Source organism: Triturus cristatus, chromosome 4_2 (genome assembly GCF_964204655.1).
Source record: "Triturus cristatus chromosome 4_2, aTriCri1.1, whole genome shotgun sequence".
Classification (NCBI taxonomy): Eukaryota; Metazoa; Chordata; class Amphibia; order Caudata; family Salamandridae; genus Triturus; species Triturus cristatus.
This window is the reverse complement of record NC_140586.1, coordinates 937194311-937211977: the sequence shown is the minus strand read 5'-3', so window position 1 is coordinate 937211977 and position 17667 is coordinate 937194311. Positions and strand designations below refer to the sequence as shown.

The 17667-nt window shown below is 51.4% G+C and overlaps 1 protein-coding gene across 1 annotated transcript in view; it reads left to right on the top strand.

The window, feature by feature from the left end:
* The first annotated feature begins 305 nt into the window (after positions 1–305).
* LOC146838971 (uncharacterized) overlaps positions 306–17667 on the top strand; it is a 33824-nt gene continuing 16462 nt past the window's right edge. The window contains exon 1 of the mRNA XM_085603018.1: positions 306–532. The gene's annotated coding sequence lies outside the window, so the exon portion shown is untranslated. The remainder of the gene's footprint in view (positions 533–17667) is intronic.

The window sequence follows — 17667 nt, the reverse complement described above, 5'->3', positions numbered from 1 at the left end:
TGGATTGTAAATGCCGTTTTCGTATTGTGTCGCTTAAGACCATCCATGTCTGTGACTAGTGTTGCCATCTCTGCTGGGTTTAGATGTCAACCCTGTCTGTGAAATCTAAAAATCAAAAAAAAAATACCCCAGGCCTTTCCTGCCACAAAATTATTGTTTATGTGAAATGTATTCACTCCTGGAGCCGGCGGTTCCGTCAGCGGCCACCAGAGGGCGCTCCTCGCCTGCTGATGGAACCCACTGAGCTGCACGTTGTGTGAACGGGAGAAGGATTTCCTCTTCCGAGTCTGCCGTGGCAGAGACAGCACCAGCAGCGGGTGCTGACAGCACTTCCAGCCTCCACTTATGTGTCCAGCCTGCTGCAGAGGAGGAAGGCTCCTTGTCTTTCTGTGCAGTTATCTTCATCTTCAGACCCCCCTGACCCCAAATCTGCACCCCCTCAGACCGCAGATCTGCCCCTCTTCCCCCTCCCCCCCCCCCAGCCCCAGGAGGAGGAGGGAGCGTGGACATGTCTGCACAGGTCTCTGCTCAGGTAGGAGATTGTCAGCCCCTTCTGCTGTGTTTGTAGAAATAGACTGAATAATCCTGGAGGGAATCTCTGCAGGAGCCGGGCTGAGCTGGGCTCTTCTATCTGGGGGCCCTGGGGGTCTCTCCATCCGCCCTGGGGGTGTTTGTGGGCATCATGTGTGTTAAAGAGGGAATCTGTGCACTGCACCTTACTGCACTATGAGAAACCTGTGCACATTGCACTGCTTCTTACTGCAATATGAGGAGTCTGTGCACTGTTTTTTACTGCACTGAGGAATCTGTACACAATGCACTGCTGTTGACTATACTGTAAGAAATCTGTGCATACTGCACTGCATCATACTACAATATGAGGGATCTGTGCACACTGCACTAAATCTTACTCCACTGAGAATTCTGTACTCTGCACTGTTTTCTACTGCACCATGAGAAATCTGCACACCACACTGCTTTATACTACACTATGAAAACTCTGAACACACTGCATCTTGCTACACAGAGTAATCCGTTCACACCAAGCTGTTTTTTCTGCGTGACAGCAATATGTCGGCTGCACTGCTTTTTGCTGCTCTAATGAATCTGTGCACACTGCCCTGTTGTTTACTGCACTCTGTGTACTCACTACATTACTTTTACTAGACTATGATAAAACATTGCACGCTGCTGTTTAGTGCACTGAGAAATATGTGCACACTGCACTACTGTTTAATACACCTTGAGAAATAAGGGGCCGCTGCGCTGCTTTTTACTACACGATGTGAAATCAGTGTACACTTCAGTGCTGTTTACTGTACTCTGAGGAATCTGTACACACTACGCTGCTGTTTAGTGTGAAAAATATATGCACAATGGATTGTGCATTCTGAAGTGCTGTTTAATACACATTGAAAAATCTTTTAACACTACTCAGATTTTTTCTGCACAGTAAAAATGTGTGCATACCTCACTGCTTTTCTGCTACACTGTTAGAACACTATTAACACACTGAACTGCTTTTTGCTGTAGTATGCGAAATCTATACAGACTGTACTTCTTTTCACTATAACATGAGAAGCATGCATGGCTTTTTACTGCACTGAGAGGTATTTACTGCTTCACCAGGATATGTGCACACTACACTACTTTTTTACCACACTAAGAAATCTGTACACTGTACTGCTTTTTACTACACTACAAGGGACATACACAGAGTACATATATATGTTGACTGTACTGCTTTTTACCATATCATGAGAAATCTGTATACGATGCACTGCTTTCTACTTACTTCATATGTGTACCTTACAAAAAAAGGAAGTATGTGCTACAGGTCAGTCCAAATGGACCCTAGAGCAGCGTGTCATCCGATGCCTTTGTCACTCCAGTTTGGGCTGGCCTCACCTGCATGTTTGTTTCAAAAGGTCATGAGGAAAATGTTTGAGAACATCTCAAAGGTAGTAATATTTCAAAATGACATCTTAAGATTTGCTGATATGGAAGAAGTTCATGACAAATATGTTGAAAGAGTGTTGCCCACCTTCGAATCCAGTGGGGTTACTATCAGAGAAGACACATGTATCTTTCAAGTAAATTAAGTTGAGTACCTAGGCCTTGTGTTGACATCTGATGGGTTAAACCCAAACCGAGCATTGTTGATGGTATTGTAAACGTACCCCATCCGACTGATAAGGAGCAACTCTGGTCTTTTTTTTAGGTCTTTGTGAATTCTGTGCAAAGTTTCTAAAACAATTTTGCGAACCTGACTTGAATTTGAATGGTCTGCAATATGTCAATAAAGTTTTGATCACATCAAACAAAGTAAAAACTCTGCTCCCGCACTACAACCTTATGTGGAAGGACGCAATATTTTTGGTGCTTGTGCTGCTAGTGCGTATGGCATGGGGGCTGTTTTGCCACAAGTGAAGGATGGAAGGAAGTCACTGTAGGGTTTGCTTCCAGAAGGATGAAAGAATTGGAAACACAATATTCTGTAATAGAAAAAGAAATGTTGGCATGTGTTTGGGGTGTTGGCAAGTTTAAGCCGTATCTCTGGGGAAGAAAATGTTGTTTGAGGACAGATCACAGACCACTCGTTGGTATTTTGTCTGGAAACAAAATTAAGAAAGCTTCAGCCAGATAATCTATCAAATTATTGGAGTTCAATTTTTAGTGTGATTCACATTGTGGGAGGAAAGAGTGTTCGAACGGACTTTCTGTCTCGGTTACTAGTTGATGGAGATTTTTGTGAGGTGGATGTACAGGAAGAAATTGTATCATTGCCAGAGTTGAAGATTTGGTCATTTGTTCCGATATGATGTGTTGTGGGATCGGTTGAGGGAGGATACTGTATTCAACAAGATTATGAATTTGGTGAAATTTTGGTCAGCAAGGGAAAAACGTGTACTACATCTTACCAATCTTATTGCAAGGTGGCGGATGAGTTATCTGTGAAAGGAGGATTGTTGGTAAGAGGTAATAAATTGATCCCACCAGGATTTTTCCAGCGAAAGATTTTGGAGACCGCTCATATTTGCCATCTGGGTATGAATGCCACGAAGCATAGGATAAGAAATGAATTCTTGTAGCCTGGAGTCGATGTGGAGGTAGAAGGATTAGTGAGAAATTGTGCACCATGCTGTTTGAGTCATAAACATTTGGTGACCTCTGTGCTTACTGCTGTGCCTGTTTTATGTCCTGGTATGGTGTGGCAGAGAATCGTGGTTGGTATTTTTGAGGCCGATTCATATATTACATTCCAATATGAGAAAGTTTATTGTCAACATGGATCATCTTTCCAGGTGGGTGGAATTACGTGGTGGTGTAGCAGAACTCAACACTAAGTCTGTGATTTTTTTTTTTGTGTGAATTGTTTGCTAGAGAAGTGACTCCTGAGGAGCTGGTCACGGACAATGGAGTTCAAATCACTTCTTCCACCGTGACAGAATTTATAGGCAAGTGTGGGATGAAACATTTACGCACGCCATTGTAACACCCTCATGCAAACGAAAAAGTGGAGAGATTCAACACGTTTCTAGTGGAGTTTATCCAGAGTGCTGTGAAATACAGAGTATTGTGAAGTAGCTATCAGAGATTTGGTGTTGACTTATAGATCTGCACCTCATTCGATCACTGATGAAGCTCCTTTTGTTAAGAAAGGGCTCTTCGAAATTTAGAGATCCCATTAGAGTCATCAATGTTAGAGGCAAAGCTGTTTGTGTTTCAATTGGGCAATGGTGGAATATGGCAAGAGCTGCTAGAATTGGAAAATGTGACAAATGAAAGTGAAAAACGAATGTCAGTAAGTGACAGGCAAGTGTCTGTTGCAGGGAATGGTCAGAGTTCTGTGTTAACCCTTTCTGTGCACATGACTGAATGGTTCCGTTATGCACCACAGTGCTCGTGTGCGCATGACAGAAACATTCCGTCATGTGCACACAAGCACTAAATCCCTTTGCTGTAAACAGTAGGAGGATTTCCTTTTTTTGCCTCGGGAGATGGGGGAAAATCTCCCCTTTCCAATGCTAGCCCTCCCCAGTTGATCCCTGCTTGGGGATTGCCTGCAGGAGGGGGATCCCCAAGCAGGGATCTACCCACTAGGCACTAGAGAGGGGAAAGTGGCCCCTTGGGCAAGGGCTTTTGCTCCCCCCAACGTTTTAGAAAAGTCAGTCTTTATGTCCCCCTGGGAGGCAGATGGGGCAATAGCCGCCAATCTGCTCCCGGGTAGGGCAGAAAATACACCAGGCACCAGGGTTTTATTTTATTTGTGTATATAGGGGTGGGTGCTACCCAAAAGGGGCATACCAATGCCCCCACACCCCAAACAACCTACTCAGTCTTTTGGGGGTTATTACCCCTGATGGGGCAGAAAGCCCACTAGGCAGTCATGGACAGATGATTTTGTAGTTAAAGGGTGAGGGCTGCCCAGAATGGGCATGCCAATGCCCCCACCCTCTAAAACATTTGCCACAGTCTTTCTTACCTGACCCCCCCCCCCCCCCGAGAGGCAGATGGAGGCAATATCCCATCTAGGGAAACCTACCAAACCCAAACAGTTCTGGAAACTAGACACCCATGTGGGTCCAGGGAGGTATGGCTTGCGTGGATCTCCTAACATTTTTCTACCCACAATCATCTGCAGACCTAAAAATATCACGTTTTCCTCACTTTCTATGTGACAACGTTGTCGGATCACCGGCCCGCTTCGAATTTTCTATCACCCAGCGTTCCCCCCAGGGCTCCCAATGAAAATGGTACCTCACTTGTGTGGGTAGGCCTAGTACCCGTGACAGGTAATGACCCAAAACGTACTATGGAGACTTCAAAATTATCGATCACAAAACTACCTGGTTTTGCGAGGGAGTCACCAGGGTTTTTAGTCCCGGGCTCAGCGGCCATGTAGGGAAACCTACCAAACCCAGACATTTCTGAAAACTAGACACTCAAGAGAGTCCAGGGAGGTGCGACTTGTGTGGATCTCCCAACATTTTCCTACCCAGAATCCCCTGCAAACCACAAATTTAGCTAAATAACATCACATTTTTCTCACATTCCTGTGTGGGATCACCGAGCCAGCACAAATTTCCTACCAACCAGCGTTCCGCTTTGCGTTATTTCTACATGGTTTCTAGGCCTCTATGTTCAGTGGATTCTTGCCTGTCCTCCGCATGTTTGCGGCCACCGCCCCATACATTAAAAAGCACTGGGAGGGTAGAGCATATTCATTTACGAGATCCACAAAGTACCTTGGTTTCCACCTGCATACCAGTTCCCTAGCACTTTCGAAGCCCATTCTCTCGCACAAACCTGACCAATATTCCTCATGCAGGAGTTGCAGTAATGCCGACAGAGACTGGTCCTTCGCGTACGAAACTGTCAAGTGTGTTTCCTGCAAGGCCTAGTCCCATACATATTGCAGGGTATCCAGCAGGAGACCAGAATATTCAACTATTGTTCGAGCATTAGGGCTAATCAGTATGGCCAGTAGCATGGTATGGTATGGTAGGAAGCGTACGGCAGTCGCTATTATCCCCGATCGACAACGTCTCCAGTAAGCTGCCCTATTGTTGTTGTACCACCAGCTAATAAAGCTCCAGGACAGGGACTACCAACCCACCTCCATCAGTGGGGAGCCACAGTTTGGTTAATGCCAGTCTACGACATCCCATGCCTTATATGAGGTATACCAATAGGCTGTTCATCTCCCGAAAGATGGATTGTGGAAGCCAAATTGGGGGAGCGGCACAGTAATACAAGAGATGGGAAAGGAAAACCGTCTTCGATGGTATGACCCTGTAGGACGCTGGCTCTCTATATAGTGTACTAAAATGAAGTACACTGTGCTGACGGATGTATGATGATACAACGCGTACCATCACAACGCGGTATGGTACATCGCGGTCGTGACAAACGCAAGTCATTACATCGACTTGCGTTGGAGGGTGCTGGATTTAGGAATAGTGTGAATTACTATTCCAACTCCAGTCTACGTACAGTAGGGAAGGTGTTGGAATAGTAATTCACACTATTCCTTAGTCTAGAGCGCCCTCCAGTGCAAGTCGATGTAACGACTTGCGTTGTCACGACCGCGATGTAACCATACCACGTTGTAATGGTTGCGTTGTAAAGGATGTTTCCCGTGCAGACAGTCCAGTGAGACCCAGAGTGGAATACGGAGGCAAAAGTAGATAATACTTGTGGTAGTGTGGGTGAGCAGTTAGGCTTATCGTAGGGTAGTGCTAAGCATTTGTTGTACTCCGAGGCAATAAAGGAGACACACACTCAAGAATAAATCCAAGACCAATTTGCAAAAATAACAATTATTTTTATATAATTGTTGAGACCCAGAACTTTGTTCTGCAGTAAATACTTTTTAAGATATACATTTTTAATGTTCGCAAAATGAATTACATTTATGTGCAATCTTTCTTGGGCAAGCTCCTCCTCTGAGGAATCTTCCATCTGCTCAGCGTCTTTTTCCCCGTTGTGAAGAGTCTCTAGGGAGTCATCTTTATCCACAGGATGATCTCTCTCATATTCTGCCAAAAGCTTTGGAAGCTTTTCTTTGTTAGCATGAGCTCCAGTTTTAACACCATGACCCCTACAGATGGCGCATAGCTGGGAGTATGATAACTCCAGGTACGGTGTTAGGGCGAGCTCCTGAGCTGGCTGTGGTAGGGTAGATTTGTTTTTACTAAAGTTGGGATCTTTTTCTAAAGTCAAAAAAGAGTAACACTTTTCTTTTGTCCTAACCAGAGTAACATTTTAAATTCTAATAACTGGGCACAGGGACTTAACCAAGGCCCTAACAGTACATTTTAAAATGTTGAAAAATAGACTGATCGAATATAATGCACTAAAATAAAGTACACTGTGCAGACTGTCCAGTGAGTCCCAGATTGGTACACAGAGGCAAAAGTAGATAATACTAATGTTCTATTTGAGGTAGTGTGGTCGAGCAGTCAGGCTTATCAGAGGGTGGTGCTATAAGCATTTTGTTGTACTCACAGAGGCAATAAATGAGACACACACTCAAGGATAAATCCGAGACCAATTTACAAAAATAACGATTTTTATATATTTTTTAAGGCAAAGAACTTTGTTCTTCAGTAAAGACTCATTAAGATATGAATTTTCAAAGTTGGCAAAATGAATTACTTTTGTGTGCAATTACGCACCATTGAAGTCAATCTGAAGGAATAAGAAAATGCATATAAAATCATACAGTTGGATGTCAAGTTTCATCTTCGGGAGTTAGGTAAGTAGCAAGGTAAGTAGCAAGGCCAGGTCCAATGTTCCACCAATGAATTTTCAGGAGCGTCCAGTATTCAGCCACTTGAAAACACACTGCACAAAGGGACTTAAAGGTCTGAGGGGTCCCACCCGTGGGATGTGGTTTCAAGGGCCTCGGGACCATGGAAACACAGCTGGATCATTGTTGCCAAGGCCAGGTGCAGAGCAGATAGGTCAGCTGGTGGCTTGCGTCAAGATGTCCTCATGGTCAGTAGCAGACGGGCGATTCTGGGACAGTTGGGCTGCTCGCGAAGTGGGTCTCAAAGTTCATCAATAGGTGGTTGCTTCCGCAACAGTTGGATTCCGGACTGTACTTTTTGTCTCGGTGTACGCTGCATTTGGTTGGTAGAAAGATTTGATGATCCGGAGCTGGTGTACAACTTTTGGTTTGGTTACTGCATCGGAGTCGTCAAGGAACATAAAGTTGGGAAACCGGATTCTACGGTTTCACCACCTGCAGGGGAGTAGTACTTCTACTCCAAGGGAGTTCTTTGGTGATTTGTTGACGAATAGATGGGCTCTGGGGTCTTGGAGTCCTCACAGTTGCAGGACGAGACAGCACACCATGATTGTCAAGTCCTTAAGACAGCAGTCAGGGTTTGGCGACAGTATTCTGCAGCAGGGTTTCAGTTCTCAGGTCAGCAGCTCGTCTGTGTCCGTATCTTCTTTGTGTCCATCGAATCTAAAGTTCAGGGTCTAAGAATGCCCCCTAAATACAATTTTAGGGGCATTAAAGGCAGTGACAGGTAGCAGCCAATGGGCTACTTACCTTTAGGGTGTCTATATCCTCTAAGTGACCACTTCCTGTGGGAAGGAGCACTGCCCTACCTTGATAGGCTAATGTTCTTCCATGCCAAGATGGAGAAATTGGAAAAGTTTTGTCCACATCATCTGCCCCACCTTAGTGGTGGTGCTGGCTGAATGTGGACACACGTCCAAATTTAACTAATTTTCCTGCCTTTTCTCCTGCCAAATGTGAAGCAAAAAAGGGGGTTGAAATTCTCCACTATCTAGAAATGCCTGGGTTGCATTTCAAAGGCGTTGTCGCCTTTGAAGCTTCCTACTCTGGTAAGCCATTCCGGCCTGGCGGAGGTGTGAACCACCTCCGCCCAGAGCGGGCTTTTTTCCTGGCCTCTGAGAGCGCTGGCTCTCACCCCATGAGGTCTAAAACATGTCTGGTGGTGGCAGGCTGGCTAGGACTAGTCAGAGACTATACCAGTTCTTGGTAGCGTTTCAGGGGACCCTCTAAAGTGTATCCTGTGTGCATTTATTAATAGATCCAACACTGGCATTAGTGAGGATTTATTAAGATGAGATGTTTGCTACCAAACATCTTAGGGCACAGTGAAGCCATCATGGAGCTAGGAAACTCGTAATGACAAGTATCCAGCTCATGTACTCTCTGTGGCTTCCCTGTGCAGTTACAATATCCGAGAATGGCTCACATACTGCAGGGTCACATCTGCTCATGCAGATATATCCACACATGGAATATAGTGCTCCCTGCCTTAGGACTATAAGGCCTGCAGTAAGGGTGACTTACCTATAACTCATGCTGCAAATGTGGGCTTGGCACACAGAGATGTGTGCCATGTTGACTCTTCAGTTTTCTCTGCATTAAGACACGTAGCCTGCAGTGGCAGTTTGCATGGTCTTGGTGAGGGGTCCCTGTGTTGGCACAATTGGTGCTGCAGCCCTAGAGGACCCCCTTCAGTCCCATAGCCATAGGTACCTTGGGTAACGTATACTAAGGACTTAAAAGGGTTGCTAAAGTGGTGCCAAAACGAAATCTCCGCGCCATCAACCTCCTTGCTGAAACCCTGCACATCCTCAGAGCCAGAGCAGGGGGAAGATCCTTCTCCTACATCGAGGCAAAGACCTGGAACGAGCTCCCCACTGACATCAGACATGCCCCCTCCCTGAACACCTTCAGGAAGGCTCTGCTTCTTTGACTGAAATGGAACTGCTGCCCCCACCCCTTCCCCCCAGCTCCTTGAGACCCTCACGAGGGACTAGTGCGCTTATAAAACCCCTGATTGATTGAAACTACGATTGGGGTGAGCCCCTGGCCGCCTCACGGACGAGTTTTATAAAACCGACGTGGACAGCTTGATCCCTGCCCTAAAAACCCTATATGAGGAAGCCCAGGATTCGGTCACTCTCCCGTCCACCAAGCGAGAGTCCTTAATTATATCTGTTAGAAGGGCCAGCCTCAGGGAAGGACAGAATATGCACCTGACCATCCTGCGACCCACCTTTCCCGGGAGAGGTAGCCGAGCGCTGGCAGGAGACCCCCTCAGGGCTGGGTCCCGTACCTAAGATCGTACACGCTGATTTAGCACCATGCAACACAGAGACACCACACCGTAGATTCTGGAGTACCTTTCCTTTATCTAGAAATATCAGGACCTTTATGATCCGCAGAGGCGTCTGTACAAGTAGAGCAAGGGCACACAAAGTCTCGGTAGGGGTAACGGGACAGTCTTAGGATCTGGGTCAAGGCGGGTGCGTATCCGGCGCATGGCTCTCAATCCTCGAGCCGGGGGATATGATACGATCTTTGGGGTCCAGCCGGACCAGAATGTCTCTTGAGTTGCGACCAAGTCTGCAGGGCTCGAGTAAGGGTGTTGGAGGTCGGACAATCTTCAAGGAGCCGCAAGTCGGTCAGCAGGGCTCAGAGTTCTCAAGGATGCAAGGGGAGCCGCGACCACGTCAGCAGGGCTCGGATGTTTTAGGCAGAAGTCCGTCTCTGCCAGGTGGAGCCGCGACGCTGTCTGCAGGGCTCACCGAGGTTCCAAGAGCTCCGTCGGATTTTGGGAGGATGTTCTTTCAGCCGCGACCACGTCAGCAGGGCTCGTTTCGTTCCAGGATTCAACTGCCGAGGGTCCCAGAGCGCCCCTTGTTATAGGTCGACTCCTCTTTGATGTCCGGAGTCCTCACGGGCAGGGGTCTTAGCGCCTGGGGGTCGTTTGTTGGGGGTTCCTGCCACGCGGCCCTTTGATCCTTTCAAAGCGGGGTCGGGAGCGATCCCAGACACGCAGCAGGTGTGGAGCCAGCCCTCAGGGTGGCCGGAGGGGCGATCGAAACTATCTCTTGAGAGGAGGCCAAGTGTGAGTGAAACTACTCCTCCCTCTCCTGCTCACCAGGAGCTCTCTCTCCCCCCAGCCGGCATGGCGCGACTAGGCCTGGGTTGCGCTTGGGTTGAGGGCGGCCATCTGGGGTGCGGGGCCGGGTCACTGGAGGCCGCGAGGCCGATGGGGGGGAAGGGTGCCCGGTATCGGGAAGCTGGAGGGAAGGACGTGGGTAGCCCCGGGTTCTGTGGGGGACCAGGTGTGGACTGGGTCGGGTAGGCTGCGTTATTCATGGTCGTGTGGGGTGTAGAGGTCAGTCTGGTGTCGCTACGGGTCTGGATGGGCCACGCTACGAGGCCGGGTCCAACATGCGTCCCCTCCATCTGAAGGCTGAAGAGAACTACCCATCCTCTTGGGTGTTCTCTTCGCTGAGGCGGAAGAATCTGGAGAGGCCGTCCGCGTTGGCGTGGTCGGTGCCAGGGCGATGCTCTACTGTGAAGTCCATCCCCTGAAGGGAGATTGACCATCGTAGCAGTTTGGGGTTCTCCCCCCTCATCTGCATGAGCCACCGTAAAGGTCGATGATCCGTCTGGACTCGGAAGTGGGTTCCGAAGAGGTAGGGTCGCAGTTTCTTTAGAGCCCAGACTATGGCGAACGCCTCGCGTTCAATGGTGCTCCATCGTTGCTCTCGGGGCAGTAACCTTCGGCTAATGAAGTCCACGGGCTGATCCAGGCCCTTCTCATTGAGCTGGGATAGGACGGCTCCAATGCGATGCTCGGAAGCATCCGTTTGCACCACAAACTCTTTGGAGTAATCGGGGGCTTGGAGCACAGGGGCTGTACACATGGCGAGTTTCAGTGCGTCAAACGCCTCCTGGCAGGCAGGGGTCCACTGCACCTTTTTAGGTTGTCTTTTGGACGTGAGCTCTGTGAGGGGTCCTACGAGGCTGACGTAACCTTGGATGAACCTCCGGTAGTAACCAGTGAGGCCCAGAAAGGCGCGGACTTCGGTTTGGGTGGTTGGTGGTTCCCAGGCCAGGATGGCGTCAATCTTAGGTTGGAGGGGGGCGACCTGCCCGCTGCCGACCTGGTGCCCCAGGTAGACCACTGATCCTTGCCCAATCTGGCATTTGCTGGCTTTCACTGTGAGGCCGGCTTGGCGCAGGGCCCTCAAGACCCTCCGGAGGTGCCGGAGGTGCTCACCCCATTCGGAACTGAATACCGCAATATCGTCCAGATAGGCAGCGCTGAACTCTTCCAGCCCGGCCAGGACTCTATTCACCAGTCTCTGAAAGGTGGCCGGGGCATTTTTCAGCCCGAAGGGCATCACTCTGAAGCGATAGTGCCCATCCGGGGTGGAGAAAGCGGACCGCACCTTGGCTCCTTCTGTGAGCGCAATTTGCCAGTATCCGCAGGTCAAATCGAAGGTGCTGAGAAAATGAGCAGACCCAAGGCGGTCAATGAGCTCATCTGCGCGGGGGATAGGGTGAGCATCGGCTCGGGTGACCGCATTGAGCCCCCGGTAGTCCTCGCAGAACCGTAGTTCGGGGGCAACACCAGGGGCAGCTGCTTTCGGGACTAGTACCACCGGACTGGCCCAAGGACTGTCTGTGGGCTCGATCACCCCTAGAAATAACATCTTCGAGACCTCCGCCTGGATGCAGGCCCGGACTCGGTCGGGGACGCGGTAGGCTCGGTGCTGTACCGGTGGGCTGTCTCCGGTGTCCACGTCGTGGACGCACCAGTCGGTGACCTTGGGGACGAGGGGAACAGGTCGGAGAACTGGCCCAAGAGCCGGCGGCAGTCCTCGTGTTGTTGGGGTGTGAGGGAGGGGGAGTGGATCACCCCCTCCATGGAGCCGTCCTTTTCTTTGGCCCGCAGGAGGTCAGAGAGAGGCTCCATTTCCTCTTCCGCCCCGTCGTCTGTGGCCAGGAGCAAGCTCAACTCCGTCCGCACGAAGTGAGGCTTGAGGCGGTTCACGTGGAGGACCCGAAGGGGGTTCCGAGGGGACTGGACGTCCACCACGTATGTCACCTGACTTTTTCGTTCTACCACTTTGAAGGGCCCAGTCCATTTGTCTTGGAAGGCGCACGGCTTCACTGGGGCCATCACCCAGACCTGCTGGCCGGGCTGAAACTCGACCAGAGTGGCATTCTGGTCGTACCAGCGCTTCATTTCTTCCTGGCTCGCCTCGAGGTTGGCCTCGGCCAGCTCTCGGAATTTCCGAGTCTGGTTTCTGAGAGTCAACAGGTACCGGAACACATCCTGCGGTGGGTCCCGGGGTGCCGTCTCCCATCCCTCTTTGACCAGGCTCAGGGGACCTCTGACTGGGTGCCCATACAGTAATTCAAACGGGCTGAACCCCAAGGACTTCTGGGGGACTTCCCTGTAGGCGAACAGGAGGCAGGAGAGAAGGACGTCCCACTTACGCCGCAGGGGCTCCTCGAGACCCATGATCATCCCCTTCAGAGTCCGGTTAAACCGTTCCACTAGGCCATTGCCTTGGGGATGGTAAGGGGTAGTGAATTTATAAGATACTCCACATTGTTGCCACAGGGATCTCATATATTTTGAGATAAAATTGGTGCCTCGGTCGCTCACGACCTCTTGGGGGAACCCTACCCGGGAGAAGATCCCCATTAAGGCCCGGCGCACCACGGGGGCCGTGACGGTGCGGAGGGGGATGGCCTCCGGGTATCGTGTGGCATGGTCCACTAGGACGAGGATAAAGCGGTGACCCTGGGCGGTCTTGCGATCCAGGGGCCCCACGATGTCAATTCCGACCCGCTCGAAGGGAGTACTGACGACTGGAAAGGGTTGGAGGGGAGCCTTGCGCTTCTCTCCACTTTTACCACTGGCCTGGCATGTGGGGCAGGACTTGCAGTGGGCCTCTACGTGGGCACGCATTTTGGGCCAATAAAAGTGCGTTACTAGGCGGTGGTAGGTCTTGTCCTGGCCCAAGTGGCCGGCCAGGGGTACATCATGGGCCAAGCCCAGGAGGAAGTCTCGAAGGCGTAGGGGTACCACCAGCACCCGGGCTGGCCCTAGCTCGGCAGACCGCTGTTCGCTGTACAGGAGGTCATTCTCCCAATATAATAAGTGGGTTCCCGATTGGTCGCCAGCGGCTTGGGCTTCGGCCTGCTGCCGGGGTCCGAACAGGGAAGGACAGGTCGCTTGTTCTTAGTTCCTCTCGGGAGGGGCCCCCTTCGTGGCGCCACTGGGCCAACTCGGGCAGATCACCTAACTCCGTGATCTGCGCGTGGTCGGGATGGACGCGTCCGTCGTCGGCGAGGGGCCCACCTCCTGGGGATAGGTCGTGAGGTTCAACGGGGTCGTCCCCGGCTTTGTCAATGGAGGTGGTGCTGAGGGCTTCGTCCTCGACTCCCCCGCGGGGGGGTAGTCGGGCCGCCATGGATTGGGTGGTTGCGCACACCCATTCTGGTAGACCCATCATCCCGAGGTGGGTCTTGCGCTCGACCTGTCTCCAGGGGGAACTTTCCAAGTCGTTTCCCAGGAGGCAGTCTACAGGTTGTGCAGTTCGGACAGCCACCCGCAATGTTCCGGTGACTCCCCCCCCCATTCGAATGGTACCAAGGCCACCTTACACAAACTCTCAGTGTTGTCGGAAGCTATCACAGGGCAAAAGACATTTGGGATGATCTGGTCCGCCTGGACTAAGTGGCTGAGGACACCAGTGATGCTCGCCCCGGTGTCACGAAGGGCCTCTACCGGGTGGCCGTTAACCTTTACTAGCTGGCGGTACTTCTTGGTGTTTGCGGGTAGGGGTGCCCGGGGAATCATATCTCGATCTCCTAGAGAGACTAGGGCCATGGCTGCAGGTTCCCATCCCTCGGGGTCCTCAAACTCCTCCCCTAGGGTTACGGTGGCCATGTGTCGGGCTGGGGGAGCTGTCGTGGGGGGTTTCTGGGCCATGGGGCACTGAGGGTCGCTGGCGTAATGCCCTAGCCGTTGACAGCGGAAACATGTGATATTCACCCGGGGTCCTTGTCTACCTGGGGGGGCGGTACTGCCTGGCGGAGGAGCTGGGAACCCCGGGAGTGGGTTTCTCGGGGGGCTACGCGGGGACCCGGATGGGAACTCCCTCTGTTTCCCTTGATTTCCCCCCCCCTCTCTGACGGGGAGGTCCTTGATGGCTGCGGGGGTAGTCTCCTACAGGGTTCCGGGGGACCCGGGTGTTCACCCAGCGATCTGCTTCGACGGCCAGCTTCCTCGGGTCTGCGAGCTTGCTGTCGAGCAGGTGCTGGCGCAGTTCTACAAAACAGTTTGTGGACAAGTGTTCCCAGGCAATGAGGTCCGTCAGATCTTCGAAGGTGGTTACCTTGCTGCCCTTGATCCACCCTTCCAGCGCTCGGCTGTAAAAGTTTACGTATTCCACCCAGGTGGTGCCTGGGATCTTTCGGCAGTCCCGGAACCGCTGCCGATACATTTCGGGGGTGAGGCCGTATTTCGTGAGGAGGGCCTCCTTCATGTGGCTGTAGGATGTTTGCACAGAGGCCAGTAGGTCGAGGAGGGTGTCCCGTCCTTCGCTCAGGAATCGCCCCCACAATCCGGCCCCACAGTCCTTCTGTGGGACGCGGTGGGAGGTCATGGCTACCTCGTAGGCTTTGAACCACTGCTGGATGTCATCATTTCGATAGTACTCTTTGACCACATCCTTGGGGATGTGGACTTTCGGCTCTCCCAGGGGTGCGGGTTCTTGGCCCCCCGGAGGTCTAGCTCCTTCGGTCCTTGCTCGGAATTCTATTTCTTTCAAGCTGCGCTCGTGCTCCAGCTGAAGTTTTTTTTCCTCGTGCTCCCGTTGCAACTTCTTTTCTTCTAGCTCTCCTTGTACTCAGAGTTGTTCCACCGCTAGCCTCTTTTCGGCTAGCCTTATCTCACCGTCTATTTTCAGTTTGGCCATTTCCAGTTCATGACTTCGGTCCCTTTCCCTGTCTGTGACGTCTTCCGGGGACCAGCCCCCATCCGCTGCGTTGCTTTGTGCCTGGGGGTTATTGCTTGTTCTCGGGAAGTTCCTGAGCTCGTCCGGCCGCTCTGTCTCCTCACCGACTTATCAGGACCTTTATGATCCGCAGAGGCGTCTGTACAAGTAGAGCAAGGGCTCACAAAGTCTCGGTTGGGGTAGGGGTAGCGGGACCGTCTTAGGATCTGGGTCAAGGCGGGCGCGTATCCGGCGCACGGCTCTCAATCCTCGAGCCGGGCGATACGATACGATCTTTGGGGTCCAGCCGGACCAGAATGTCTCTTGAGTTGCGACCAAGTCTGCAGGGCTCGAGTAAGGGTTTTGGAGGTCGGACAATCTTCAAGGAGCCGCGAGTCGGTCAGCAGGGCTCAGAGTTCTCAAGAATGCAAGGGGAGCCGTGACCACGTCAGCAGGGCTCGGATGTTTTAGGCAGAAGTCCGTCTCTGCCAGGTGGAGCCGCGACGCTGTCTGCAGGGCTCACCGAGGTTCCAAGAGTTCCGTCGGATTTTGGGAGGATGTTCTTTCAGCCGCGACCACGTCAGCAGGGCTCGTTTCATTCCAGGATTCAACTGCCGAGGGTCCCAGAGCGCCCCTTGTTATAGGTCGACTCCTCTTTGATGTCCGGAGTCCTCACGGGCAGGGGTCTTAGCGCCTGGGGGTCGTTTGTTGGGGGTTCCTGCCACGCGGCCCTTTGATCCTTTCAAAGCGGGGTCGGGAGGGATCCCAGACACGCAGCAGGCGTGGAGCCAGCCCTCAGGGTGGCCGGAGGGGCGATCAAAACTATCTCTTGAGAGGAGGCCAGGTGTGAGTGAAACTACTCCTCCCTCTCCTGCGCACCAGGAGCTCTCTCTCCCCCCAGCCGGCATGACGCGACTAGGCCTGGGTTGCGCTTGGGTTGAGGGCGGCCATCTGGGGTGCGGGGCTGGGTCACTGGAGGCCGCGAGGCCAATGGAGGGGGAAGGGTGCCCGGTGTCGGGAAGATGGAGGGAAGAACGTGGGTAGCCCCGGGTTCTGTGGGAGACCAGGTGTGGACTGGGTCGGGTAGGCTACGTTAATCAGGGTCGTGTGGGGTGTAGAGGTCAGTCTGGTGTCGCTACGGGTCTGGATGGGCCACGCCACGAGGCCGGGTCCAACAATATCCCTGCTAAAGCCCGGCAAAGCAGTTGATGCTTGTGAATCATACAGACCCCTATCACTGATTAACTGCGATGTGATATGAAAATCCTAGCTAAAATCTTGGATAATTGTCTCAGTCTTCTCAGGGAGTCCCTGGTGATGCCCGATCAGTTTGGGTTCATACAAGAGAGAGCAACTTTACACAATTTACGCATCCTCTTTTCATTACTTCAAGACATTGACCCCGATCTGGCAGCTGTGGCTGTATTCTCAGACGCCACCAAAGCATTCGACTCCCTGGAATGAGACTACTTAATAGCAGTATTGAGGCGCATGACGTTCCCCCCTCCATTCCTCTCCTGGATAGAGCTCCTAAACCATCAGCCACAAGCAAGAGTACAAATAAACGGCAAGTGCTCTCCTTACTTCTCGATTTACCGTGGCACCAGACAGGGGCACCCATTGTCTCACCTCTTATTTGACCTTGCGGGTGAGCCACTGGCAGCCAAGCTCAGACAACACCATCGAGAGTACACAATTCGAGAACCGACTAGACATCTGTTGGTATCCCTTTATGCCAACGACATCACCTTGTACGTACGTGACCCCCCAGGTTAGCCTCAAACCCAATGCTCCGAGAATTTGTTAGCTATGGAGGGGCTCTGGAATAATGATCAACTGGGAGAAGTCTCAGATCTTCCCTCTGACCCCTAATACCCCTCGATATGCCCCAGACCACCCATTTAAATGGTGCGAATCAGAGATCAAGTACCTGGGGACAGTTCTCTCCAGAGATAGGGAGGAATTAACTTGCACTAATTATGGCAGCATTGGACACCTTGACAGACTTCATCACACACTGGCTCTCGATGCCCCTATCGATAGCAGGCCACATATCATTAATGAAGATGATCATATTACCCAAATTGTTATACCTTTTCATCAATATCCCCTACACTCCGGTTCGCCATTTTTTTATAACTACAAAAACGCAGCTCATTTGCTTAGCTTGGGGAGGAAAACAGCCTAGGCTCCGATGGGACGTGCTGGTACAACTTTTCTCAAAGGGAGGATTGAAGCCCCAGATTTGGAATTATATTTCTTATGTGCCCAGGCACACTTCACATCATACAGGTTTTGCCCTCACCCCTATATGCCCCACCTGGTGATAGAAGAAGGGTACATAGCACCAATACCAACAAC